Source organism: Podarcis muralis, chromosome 3, assembly GCF_964188315.1.
Source record: "Podarcis muralis chromosome 3, rPodMur119.hap1.1, whole genome shotgun sequence".
NCBI lineage: Eukaryota > Metazoa > Chordata > Lepidosauria > Squamata > Lacertidae > Podarcis > Podarcis muralis.
Genome location: NC_135657.1, coordinates 84,576,932 through 84,590,277, shown reverse-complemented (window position 1 = coordinate 84,590,277; position 13,346 = coordinate 84,576,932). Strand labels below are relative to the sequence as shown.

General features: G+C 41.6%; 1 protein-coding gene across 1 annotated transcript in view; it reads right to left on the bottom strand.

Annotated features, from left to right (window-relative positions):
* Positions 1–13,346, bottom strand: part of COL9A1 (collagen type IX alpha 1 chain) — an 89,436-nt gene that overhangs the window by 63,065 nt on the left and 13,025 nt on the right. The gene's annotated exons all lie outside the window — the stretch shown is intronic.

The window sequence follows — 13,346 nt, the reverse complement described above, 5'->3', positions numbered from 1 at the left end:
GGCCAGTGGTCAAAGATAATAAGATCTATATTCCATATCCAACAATACTTGGAGAGCACTGCATGGGCCACCACTGGCGTAAATTGACTATTATTATTTAGAGTAGTGTGAGTGTCTGAGAAAAGGAAAATAGAGCTCTTGTCTAAGGCCAGAATCACATTTTTAATAAGTCTGGCTTTGCCTCTCTGTGGTATATCTTGGGGCACATAATTGGAATTGTTTGAACTGAGTTGCAGTTACGGTAACTGTACCACTTTCTGCTACTTTGCATGTACTTTGCATCCATAAGGACAGCCATTATGAAAGACAGCAACTATACTGAAGTCTCCCAACAGAAGTCAATGTAAAAATTATTACAGAGGAAGCCAGCAAGGTAAGTCAACACAAGGTGCATTCTCTGATCTTCCAGGCTTGTGATTTTCAGCTGTATCACACATAGCACAGCGTTCCCGCCCAAAATAGAACTTACTGTTGCTCCTGAAGCATCTAAGTACAAAGCTACTGAAGTGGAAACACAACAGGAACAGGTTTGCAGATGTCAGTCAATATGAACTCAATGTCAGTCAATATGAACTCAATTCTCAAGTCAAATTGAACAGGCATGTGATGGACAATAAAGTGACATCCTAATTGGATAATCAAATCATTATGGTTGACTCAATATAAATTGCATCTGCAAAAGATGTATGAGTAAATGTGTGTCAGACAGCCCAATCCTACTTCCTGGGAAACCAGTGAGCTATTCATAGTCACCATCAGGTCCACGATGTGTCATATACTTCATGTCTCCTCTTTCTAGTCTACTGAATTGCCCAACAGCTGCCTTGCAACCTCTTGTATTGGCTCTGTCATTCCCAAGTAACCATGTGCTTCTCAGGACCCTTTGGTTTCAATGGGAAAACTGCAAATATTTACTGCACAGACAAATTTTACCTCCTCTGAACAAGTGTTTTCTGGCTCTGGGGCTTGCGTATTCTGACACTGCAGAAAGTGTGCATTCTACCCTGCCATACAATGGAAAGTTGCCTAAGAGTATAGAATACACCCCCAAAACCATGAGTGTTGTTTTTTTAAAGTCAATTGGATGAAAGTTAAGGTGCCCTAGAGTTTTAACCACAGATGATGAGCAGGGAAGCCACAGCTGGCTATGGCTGTTGTGCAGGTGTTTCTAGTGGAGAAGGAGATTGTGATGGCTCTGAACACATGAATATCTTTTTATGGTGCAGAAAGCTAGGTGAGTGGTAGCAGGGTCTCAAAGATGCCTTCTCTGTTCCCTAAGTCCCTATCAGTCCAATCCAATAAATCCCTTGCAGGAATGAAAGATTCAGTGCACATACAGTGCTCCCCCATCCACAAGGACTTTCCTGTCGATTTTAGTGCAGCAGACAGCTCACTGATGGGCGCCAATGCCAGTTTCACCTCACAGCAGATCAGAAAGTATATTATCTGTGCTATTATAGGTGCCAGTAACTGGCAGCTTGCAGACTGAATATAGCTTCCTCAAGGCTGCCATCTGGCTTTCCAGTTGCTCCCCCCACCCCCACCCCCGTCCTCTCCTGCAGATTTCCTGGAACAGCTCAGAGGAAGGAAGAAATGGTGCAAAAGGAAGAGGGAAAATTCTCTCCCTGCTTCATTCTGGAGGTGTTACGGCTGAACCATTGCTGTCCAAAACATTCGTTTTGCTGTTGTTCTGTTTCATTATGGTCTCTGCAGGTTTTGCAAGTTTACAAAACAATCTGCAGAATCTGTTTGGCTGGAATGACTAAAGATGATAAAAGGGTAGAAGAAAATAATGGCCCGTACTCTGGGCAACAATGGACCTGTCAAACATCCCCAGTCTTGTTTGGTATCCCTTTGAAAGAAAGAGAAGGGACAGGTGGGAAGGAACATGGTATGTGGAATGGCAGGTGGAAGAGAAAATGCAATCACCAGTTCCTGTTATTATTTCTAAGCAGATGATGAAGATGCAAAGGGGGGGGGGGAATCAGAACATAAAGCTATAGTAATGTAAGAATATAATGTTCAGTTGAGCTGAAAATGTTTTCTGTGGCTATCTAATCCCATTGAAAGCAATGCTGGCTTTGATGTGATTTCGCTCATGCTTCTGCTTCCTTATATTCCCATGCAAGCTGTCTCCTCCTTCATTTCTCTGCCTTCCCCTCTGCCATTGCCTACATTCCTGTATTTCACATGTGGCTGTGTGAAAGAAAACATAAGCAAGATGTTGACATCTCCCTCTATTTCCCAACATACGGCATTCCTTTTGATGTCACTACATGCTGTGAAGTAATTAAGTTTTGAGTAACACAGATATTAACTGGGAGCTGGATACATTTCCTTCTCTGATTGATGCATACATTGCTTGAATAAATGCTTTGTTGTTTTGTTTTGTTTTGTTTTGTTTTGTTTTGTTTTGTTTTGGTTTGGTTTGGTTTGGTTTGCTATGCCCTTCCCAGCCCCACCTGCAACATATATTTAAACCTGAGAGAGTTTACTCAGCTATATAACCTTATAACGCATTCCAAATAAATTTGTAGGTCTCCATACAAAAAAATCTGGGTCTAAGTGTTACAACTGACCCTGCCTTACACCTTCAGGGTTGGTGTGTGTGTACGTGTATATATACACACACACACACACAGTAAAATATTTTTAAAAAAACATTATTTCAAATGTATCACCAAAATCACCCTAAGCCACACTCACTAGATTAAAGGTAAAGGGACCCCTGACCATTAGGTCCAGTCGTGGCCGACTCTGGGGTTGCGGCGCTCATCTCGCTTTATTGGCCGAGGGAGCCGGCATACAGCTTCCGGGTCATGTGGCCAGCATGACTAAGCACTCAGGGCTGATTTCCTTAAGAATGGCGCGTCCCTTTACTGCCAAACAAAAATGGCATTCGAGCACCTTGAAAAGGTGTTCAAACTAAAGCTTTGGTGCATGTAGGAAGAAGACAGTTGAGTCTCCAGCTGTTTTTGGACTACAATTCCCATCATCCCTGATCACTGGTATTGCTAGCTAGGGATGATGGGGGTTGTAGTCCAAAATTAGCTGGAAAACCAAGTTTAGGAAACACTGACCTAGAACATAGATGCATGCTTGAAGCAGCTTGAAATGCACTCCAATTTGGAATTGGGCTGCATTAAAAAAAAAAAAAATGGAGGAGGAGAGAGTGTCTACTGGATAAGTTAAAATGATTATTTTTGGCTAAGCCCTATTCCAAATTGGGTTTCTGCCATATTCCTGCTGCTGATGTCGCCAGCAGGCACATGACCCAGGAGAGGTCTCCATGCCACCAACCCCACCTTTTCCTCAGGCTGCCCCCTTTCCGCACAAGTAACTCAGCTGGAAACGCTAAAAAGGAAGGTTTGACACAGACCTTTAATATCTGGATGTTGCTAGAGCACGTGGATGTTGCTAGAACATAACCTAGGCAAGCCAGGAAGCATAACAAATATATTTATCTATGACATTTTAATCCCGTCATTCCAAGGAGCTGAGGGCAGGGAATGTTGTTCTACCCCACTGTGTCCTTACAACAAGCCTGTGATGTAGGTTAGACTTGTGACCTTCACAGCTGAATGTGGATTGGAGCTTGGGCTTCTCTGCTACTAGTCCAACATTCTAACCTCTATACCACACCCTATGTGCACCAACACATTGAGTACCAACTGAAGTCTCTAAGCAGTTGTCAAGGGCCGTCTCAGGTATTATCACTTTACTGCATTCTGATCTTAGGGTTAAGAAGGCATAAAGGACCGTCTGAATTAAGGTCCTAAATCATCTGGTAAGAAAGCAGCAGCTAAATACTGAAGTACGTGTGCAAAGTTCAGTACAACAGCTCAGTGTTTAAATTACAATGAAATAAGAAACAAGAGGAAAAAGAAGTGCCCCCCACACCCTGTGATGCAAAATAAATAACATATCCAAATCTGCTATTGTATTCAACATGAATAGGTTAATGTACTGTATATAATATCCCTGATACAGTTTACTGGAATATAGCTCAATCATATAGTGTTGTCCATCTCTTCCCTTGTTGTAAAGATCAGCACACAAATATGGAAATGCAAGACTGTATCCCCACACGGCGACAGATTCGTTCTTTCATCTACATCACCTCTACTGAGTGCACAAGCTATTATTGCTCTTTGTGGAAGTATTCTGCATGCTAGGACCCTGGACAGGAATGGGCTACTCCATAGCCTATATTAAACTAGGAAGTTCCTTCTGCCCAACATTGAAGAAAATGATCAGGCATATGTGTTTGAAACAAAATACACCCATAGTTGAAAAGGGACACGGGTGGCGCTGTGGGTAAAAGCCTCAGCGCCTAGGGCTTGCCAATCGAAAGGTCGGCGGTTCGAAAGGTCGGTCGGGGTGCGCTCCCGTTGTTCGGTCCCAGCGCCTGCCAACCTAGCAGTTCGAAAGTACCCCCGGGTGCAAGTAGATAAATAGGGACCGCTTACTAGCGGGAAGGTAAACAGCGTTTCCGTGTGCGGCTCTGGCTCGCCAGAGCAGCGATGTCACGCTGGCTACGTGACCCGGAAGTGTCTCCGGACAGCGCTGGCCCCCGGCCTCTTAAGTGAGATGGGCGCACAACCCTAGAGTCTGTCAAGACTGGCCCGTACGGGCAGGGGTACCTTTACCTTTACCTTTTTACACCCATAGTTGAGATCTATTCTCACATTATTCTGTGTACAATGCTTACATTGAAGCGAGTGCCATTGTGCCCAATAAATTAAGTAATCTCATTAAATCAAGCCAAGTTAAATGTTGTAGCCAATAGTTCTTAATGATCACATCCTTCTAGTCATGTACTCAATCTGTTTTTGAAAAAGAAAATATAAAAATGCCCCATTTTACCTTTTAAAAAATGTAACTAGTGATCAACCTCACTGTGATTTCAAACTATTTTTGTGTTCATAGTGGGGCGCACTGTATATGTTCACATTATTTATTTATATCAAAAAAATAAAACTTTTTTTCAGTTTTAAAATTCTCATAAGAGTGGAGTTTAGTAAAACAAAATGCAAACAATAAATAAATCCTAATGAGAGATAAACAAAAAATGAATGGCACGAACTGCAATTCTGGCACCTTCAGTCAGTACGGCAGGAGATTCTTAATCTCAGGGTTGTGGGTTCAAGCCTCAAGTTGGACATAAGATTCTTGCACTTCAGGGGGTTGGACTAGAAGACCCTTGTGGTCCCTTCCAACTCCATGATTCCATGAAAGCCTGTCTGAAATAAGCATGCCGAATTGACCGATTCACTTTGATGTAGCATGTCTCTGGACCATCGCTAATAAAAGAAGCAGCTCTGTTGGCTGCTGAAGACATATTGATATGCAGCAGAGGCGGCACCCAAAGCAAAATCTCATTACCAAAATCAATGAATGGCAAGGAGCATGGAGGAACTTGCTCTCTCAGGTTGCATAGTGATGTAAAGGTAAGAGGTGAGCAGCATCTAGCTCTAGTAGTAGTTGTCTTATATGCTCCTGCTACATTCAGCTCCAGCAGAAGTCTCCAAGTTCTCCTCAGTCCTACATATTTCACATTACAGAAGTCTAGTTATAAAAGTAAAGAGGCCAACAGTCATGGCCAAGTTATTGTTGTTGTAAGAAGGAGCACAGCTGGTGTTGAGCCAAAGCTTGCCAAACATGCTTTGGGATACAGAATCGGCCGGAAAATCCAGGAGACACAGAACCAGGAGCGCCCACAAACTGCAGTCCTGCTATTTCAGGAGGAGGAATGTGAACCATCCAGAACTGGCATTTCTGCTTTTGCGTGTTGTTCTAGGACCACCCACCGTGAGGAACTCTGTCTTGCCTTAATTATGTCAGGTTATTCACTCCCATTACCATACTTAGGTAATCATTCAAATACAAAACTGCCAAGTCTGTTTCAGGAGAGATGAAGGAGAGATGGCAAGAAGAAAACAGAGATGAGAGGTCTGATGACAACCTACTCCAAAACTCTGGACAATATCTCCCGGCTGTTTTATACAGATACTTAAAAATAAATAAATGGCATGTATGTTGAAAAGCTTGAAGGACAGAATAGACCTGTGTGGCACTCCAGAATAGAGATGACTATTCTATAATTTCAGCCTTTGATAGTTCTCACTGGATGTTCCCTTAAACATTGTATAATCTCAATGCCAATTGTCAGAAATAGAAATGTATGCCAGGAATTGTTTTAGCAATGCAGTGAAAGATGGCAGAAGTGCATCTCACAGCCCAAAGATTACACAAATACTGTTGATACTGTGGAAAATAAAATGGCAGAGAAAGTTGTCATTCAAAAATCATGCATTTGTCATGTTTTTAGGAATAATAAAAGGGTTTGAATCAGGAAACTTCCATTAAAAGTAGATGACTCTACTTTTATTTATGTAGGCCACTGCTAGCAAGAAAACAATCCCATGAAATTAGTGGCATGGCTATTTTAGAGTTGGATACATCACTCTTGACTAAACTGGAATAATGCAATGGTGTTGAGCGTTCTGAAAGATAGATTTGTCAGAATATCATTCCTGTAAGGATGGGCATGGTGTTGTCCTACATTGGAGAAATGAGGGCATCTAGTAGGTGGTGAATGAGCAACAGTGTGTATTGGAAGTTTGCCCCAGGTCTAGTTGTTCTTAATTAAAATAGAATGAAAAGTCCAATTAAGATGCAGCTGCTAATTACAGTATGGTTTATTCCTTCTCCCTAAAATCTGAAATAAAGAAATAAGCACTACACCAACACATCAAACAAAACAAAACGCAGACCAGGAGTCTGGCCCACTTATATTTCAGCACTTAAATTGAGTATCTCCTGCATGTGAATAAGTAAGTCTTAATCAGAGTGTTTCTTTAAAAAAATCAGCCCATAATACAAATGTTGCTGTCATCAAGATGACCTTCCAAGTCACACATATAAAGAAAGGGCGGTCACCTGACTCTGTAAACATTCTGTACTGCCAGTTTTGAATCAAAGACTTGGGAACGGCAATCGGGGAGCTGCCTTCCTCTCCTTGGAAGGCCAGGGAAGGGAGCTGCAGCTTTTGAGACCAAACCAGAACTGCTGATACAGTTATGATCAATTCCTCCACCACCACCCAGCCTAGTTGCTGATCTCAAAGTAGACAAACTTCATCTTTCTTGATAGTTTATTGCCAGGGGTCTTGATCAGAGATGACAATTTATGATCATTAGATCAAGAACAGGCATGACTCAAGATAGGCATTTAACAGCACAATCATAAAAATGTCTTTGTTGTTGTTTAGTCGTTTAGTTTTAGTTTACTTTGATGTGCTTTCGAAATGCTAGGTTGGCAGGAGCAGGGACCGAGCAATAGGAGCTCATCCTGTCGCAGGGATTCGAACCACCGACCTTCTGATTGGCAAGTCCTAGGCTGTGTGGTTTAACCCACAGCGCCACCCACGTCTCTAACCCCGAGGTATGCCCCTGCAATTAGTTCATCCTCCTGTTTGTTCCCATTCAATCGTCTTTCCATCCCTTTCTCACTCTGGAAGCCTTCTTTCCAAGCAATTCTGATCTTCCCCTCCCCCAGTTATATTTCCCTTGCCACTTTAATATTCTTTCTGCAATTTTCTTTTTCTTTTTTCCTTGCTGCCTTAAAAAATAAACTCACCCTTGACTTTCTGCTTACTATCTTCATAAGTCAATACACTTACTGTTTTTTTTACAACACTGAGGACCAATCTAGAAAAGATCGCTGATGGGATCTGCCACCATCTTGCCTCATTTTTGCCCCTAGATATCCAATTGGTTCCACATGGAGCTGCCAAGATTGCTGTTACATGTTTACATAAACCTGCCTTCCTTTATCTTACATGAAAGAGAAGCCTGACTTAGTGCACAGCTGGGCCATATCACGTGTGATTAGCTTTAGTATTCATTCATACATATTTCATCTTTAGTTAGCATTCCTTTTAATCAACATGTGCATCGTTTTTCTTTTCTTTACAAACCATAGTTTGCCAAGCTCACATACTGACTCTTCTTTAAAATAAAGGCTGCATTTTCTTAATTGCTCTTATAACACAGAGAATTCAGCCCACAATTCAGTGCTCTACTTTTACAATACTGTATGCCAGAGCAAACAGCAGCAGAGACACTGTTTGGCAGAGCAAACAGACTGTTCTAACTAAAATCCTCTAAGGAAGAATTTGGACAGCACTGAATGGCTATTTTCTCATCTAAGGGCACAGGGTGTGCATAGCTTCTGTGACAGTGGTCAAGTTTGTTTCTTTCAACAATTACAGCCAATAAATGATTAGAAATTTGGAATGGTTATACAAGAGTTCTGGAAAGGGAACATACGCCTTCCTCTTTTAAATTCATTAGTCGACTGGGCAGTTTTGAAAGGCATCAACTCTGTCATAATTGGAGCAATCTCTATGGCACACGTAATTACTGTTCAGTTTGATGCTGCCCTAGCTGCAAATAGAAGGGCTGATTTTTTTTTTACTTTTCACACAGAACACTGCATTTTTATATGCAGAACTATGCTTTATTTGTATTGTATTGATAGTAAAATTCTGTATTGCCTATTCACTGGCTTTACACCAATGCCTTACATTGATTTAATGCCCATTGTGCCACTTACTGAATAACCCTTTCAAACAGGTATGGAAAGATTTCCTTAAATACTTCCTGTTAGCTGTTCATCATTTCCTACCTAGCCAGTATGACTCAGGTCTAGTATCAGCATGATGACTAAGATTAAATGTAACTGTTACGTGCCAACTGATTGCCAAAAGATCGCTCTTCATACCTGAGAATTCTCCTATAAATGAAGGCTTTCTTTTGAGGTAGCACCACTATGGAAGACTGGTGGGGTATGGGCACAAGGTATACACACTTTAAATGGCTTTTATTCTCTACCTGAAAAAACAAATGTCTGCCTGGAACGAAATAAAAACTCTGCAAAACAATCTAAAAATCAGTCATGTAAGCTTCAATAACTCAAGTAGGTCAATGTAGTCATTAGCACACTATCTTTGAATTTGTTACATTATATGTCTGATTGCATCTCCTCTTCTGTTGTCTCTTAATGAACCTTTTACCCTGCTTTGGAATATTCATGGTACTTGCTTTGGGTGATTCAGAATTTCCAGACAAACCCATATGTCTTAACCCACGTAACGCTACAGTTGTAAAGGCCCTATTCATGTCACGCATGACTGTTGAGGAGAGTTGTTTCCACATAAGCCAGTTCCATGATGCCCTAATAATGTCAGAAATCACATAGGCCAGACAACTGATTTCCTCACTTCATATGCTGGTCTCTCCCCCCCCCCCCCCACGCAAAACATCACCTGCTACTGATATAACCAAAGAGGTTTATTCTTTAGTCCTTTTGCTTTGACCTGCCTTGGAAACTGTGCAGTTAGAGGCCTTGAAAGACTTTTGAGCAATTTAAATCTGCCCTTCTGCAAGGAAGCAAATTTGCTTGCTGATCTTGGATTGTGAATCTTTTTGCAAAAGATGTGAACCATAAATGATATATGATATAAATCCTTGAATACCAACTCAGGGCTACACTTCGGTGGTTTCTGTCTTCATTACCCTATAGCTCTACATCCCCTCTGTAGCATAATCAATAAATCTAGCAGGCTTGTTTACCCTGTCCCCCCTCCCCCCCCAAAAAATTATGTTCTTGCATAATCTCCTGGAGTGCTCTCTGTAGTAAAAAAGGAGTGTGGCCATTGGTACTTGAAAGGGTAGAATTATAGACCCCCATATCAATGCCAGCGCCAAAATGCTCAAGGTTTGTGGGTTTTCATAGCCTTGTCACTCTATGAGAAATAAATAATTTAGCAGGTTACTCCATTTCTTGCATTAAATGACCCAAAGGATAGGTGGCATGGAGTCATACTGTTTTTATGAGGCATTTAGTGCATGGGAAAATGTAAAATATGGTAGATCTCATACCTGGACTCTAGCTGCATGTAAGTGTTGAATAACAATTAGCGGTAAACTAAAAAGGGGCTGACAGATGTGTTTGTTTCCCCTCATAAATTGTACTCTTGTTGCTGATAATCTGAATGAAAAGTTGAAGAAAACTTGTTTTTCTCTGCTGAACAGAACTTGCCTCCTCAGCTAAAGGTAGGAGCAGTTTTATTGTAAAACCAAGGCAAACTAGGTTTATTTAAAATGTATCAACTTTATATATATGTGAAATATATATATAAAAAATATAGAATCTTATATATCATAATATCTAATATATAAATAAAAATTAAACCAAAAGCACAGTTGGCTTCTTGTTTTGCAATAATATGTGGTTCAAATATATGAAACCAAGGTTCATATGCAGCTTAGCTGGAGGTCATTTGTCATCATAATACCCAATTCCATTTGTGTTCAATGGGAGTAATGATTACCTGCTTTAGTGTTGTATCATAAATATTCAGTGAGATGCACTGTTCATAGCAAGAGAGCTGTCAAATGTATAAATAATACTAATAGTAATCATCAGTGACTCACATATGAATATGGCCCCATCTACACTTTACATTTGAAGCAGTATCATACCAATTTAAACTGCTGTGGCTTCCCCTCAACAATCCTGGGGTCTGTGGTTTCTTAAGGATGCTGAGAGTCATTAGAATGAACCCCTCAATTCCCACACAGAGCTAAGAACAGAATTGGGGGGGGGGGTTTAAGGGCAATTGCCATGAAAAAAATAACACATATGGTAACTAAAAAAAAAAAGAATTTTCTTGCAGTCAACCACTGGAAATAAGATACTAAATACTGACATCATATATTCTTATGAAGTAAGTTTAAAACTATGTGTGATAAATCAAAATCGTATATAATTACAGGTTGAATCCTCCTGCAGATATTGCCTCATACTTTTACCTACCCATCAATTACGCAGTATTTGGAAAGACAAGTTCAGACACAAAGAGGACAAGTTCCAGAATTCCTGCATAGCTGCCTTGTGGAACTATAGCTTACAGTGCAATCCTGTTCCTACATACTCAGAAGTAAGTCCACAGAGTTCAGTGAAGACTTAGGCTGAGATCCCATACACCAGTGGGAGGGTACCTTTTTCAACCCAAGGTCTGCAAACCTTCCAGGAGTCATGTAACAGTGGTGAGCAGGACCAGAGGCTAAAGATAAAGAGGATGGAGAAACCAATGTAAACATCACCTTTGTACAGCAGGCTGGTTTCTACACACACTTGCATACGCCTCTCCATCCTCCATACAGGCAAGGAAAAAGAACGACCAGAGTTCAAGGACAAATTCCTGCCAGGCAAAAACACTCAAGGAAGACCAGCAAGAGGGCGTGGGCTGGATAAAAGTGATGTGCTCTGGAGGGGGTGTGGCCTGGCAGGTGTCAGAGACCAGGAAGAGGACTACTGCTCTGATAAGGAATGGTGGGATCCTCCCTCTTTCCTTGCTCCTGACCAAGATCCTGAAGCTGCCCAGGAGCAGTGGAGCAGTATAGATTTGGAACAGTGGTTTGCAGAGGGGCATAGTTCTGAAGACAAAAGTTGGGAAGAACTGGGAGGTGAACAGCAAGGTGAAGAGGAACTGGAAGAGAGAGAGCTAACAGACTCTCTCTCTAACTGTAAAGTGTCCATCCTATCAGTCTAAGGTCAAATAGAGCAGATAAGGTGGCTACACAAAAAGCATGGTGGTTGCGAGAGCAGGTTCCAAGATGCGGAAGTGACGGGAGTGACTGAGGGGAAGGGCGTGGGCACCTTAATTGGGAGCACCTTCACTCCAAGATGGACTCTTTGTTCTTTTGCTGTGACCATAAAGATCTCTTTAAATGGTAAGAGACTATTTTTGCTTTGTTCTGCTTATCCACGGCCAAAGGGAGGGAGGAAGCCACTTTCCTGAAGCCTGACAGCAGGGAGACCTAAGAACAAGATGGAGAGACCTAGAGGGGTCCTTAGGCCTGAGGTTCTGCATCCCTGTTATACTAATTTAATTGGGAGTAAGCCATGCATGGGATTGTAGGCGTCTTGGCCCTCAACCAGGGTCTGTGCTCCTTTGGAGACATGACAGAGGCTGTTGTAGCTTTAAGGAATATGATTTATTCACACAATTATGCCTGAATTTAGATGGAGAGAGCCCAGATCTTACAGCATGGTCATCTCAAGAGGGGCTTTGTTCTCCACAACAGTGCAGTAATGGAGTCCAAGGCATCTCTCCCCGCCTGCCTTTCGCTGGCTTGCCAAGATAGTTCTGCCCTTTTCTCAACTATTCCAAGCATCCTGCCAAAGGCCCCAAACTCTTCCTGTGACATCACACCCGGTTACCTTGACAACCTTTCAAATACCCTGTCTCTGTTCACACCTCAGGGTAGCGGGGAAGGACAGTTCTCTTGCATTGCCAATGGCCCTTAGGCTAGCCTAGGAATTCCTCTGCAGCTTGTATTTTTTCTTCATATCCCAAATAATCAAAATCCTACCATTTATTAATTTCTAGGTTGGGTCACCTTTTTTTTTTTTTTAACTGCCAAGGGGTACGATACTGTTAATGAAATCTTGTTCTATTTACAGTGTGGTACTGAAATGTTTGTGTATGTTGCTATGTTTATTTCAGAAAAATTACAAATGGGTAAAAGATGTGTGTTTAGGAACACAGGTTCCATAATAAAAAAGGGTGAATTTGAGATCATACTTTATACTCTGAAAGGCCAACAATCCACCTCATGTGTGACTTGTCTTGCTTAGTTCAGAAATGCTGGCTTCTCTTAAGAGTCAAAGCCACCCTGAGGTACAATTTTATGAGATATCACCTTTCTGGCTAATGTACAGATTATCTGAACCATTCTGGGATACATTTCATATGTACCACTTGAAACCCAGTTTGCAACCTTTCTAGGTGAGATAATACTAATACTAATACTAATACTAATATTAATACTAATAATAATAATAATAATGTATTTGTATCCCACCCTCCCTGGCTGAGGCTGGGCTCAGAGCGGCTAACATCATAAAAACAACACAATATGCATAAAATCACCAATTAATTAAAATTAATTCAGACAAGTTAAAATCTGGGCAGGTGGCAATTATCAGGTTGGAATTGAGAGTGGTTAATACTTGCCAGGACCAACTGTTTCCACTGATCATACAAGGACCTGTGAGTGGGTTGAGGGCCTCCTTCGGGCTTGTCTTATACAAAGGAAGTCAAACTGCACCCTGCCCAAAGGCCTGGCAGAACAGCTCCATCTTGCAGGCCCTGCGGAAAGATGTCAAATCCCACAGGGCCCTGGTCTCTTGTGGGAGAGCATTCCACCAGGCCAGGGCCACAGCCAAAAAGGCCCTGGCTCTAGTTTGTTATCTTAGGGGGATTTTTTTTT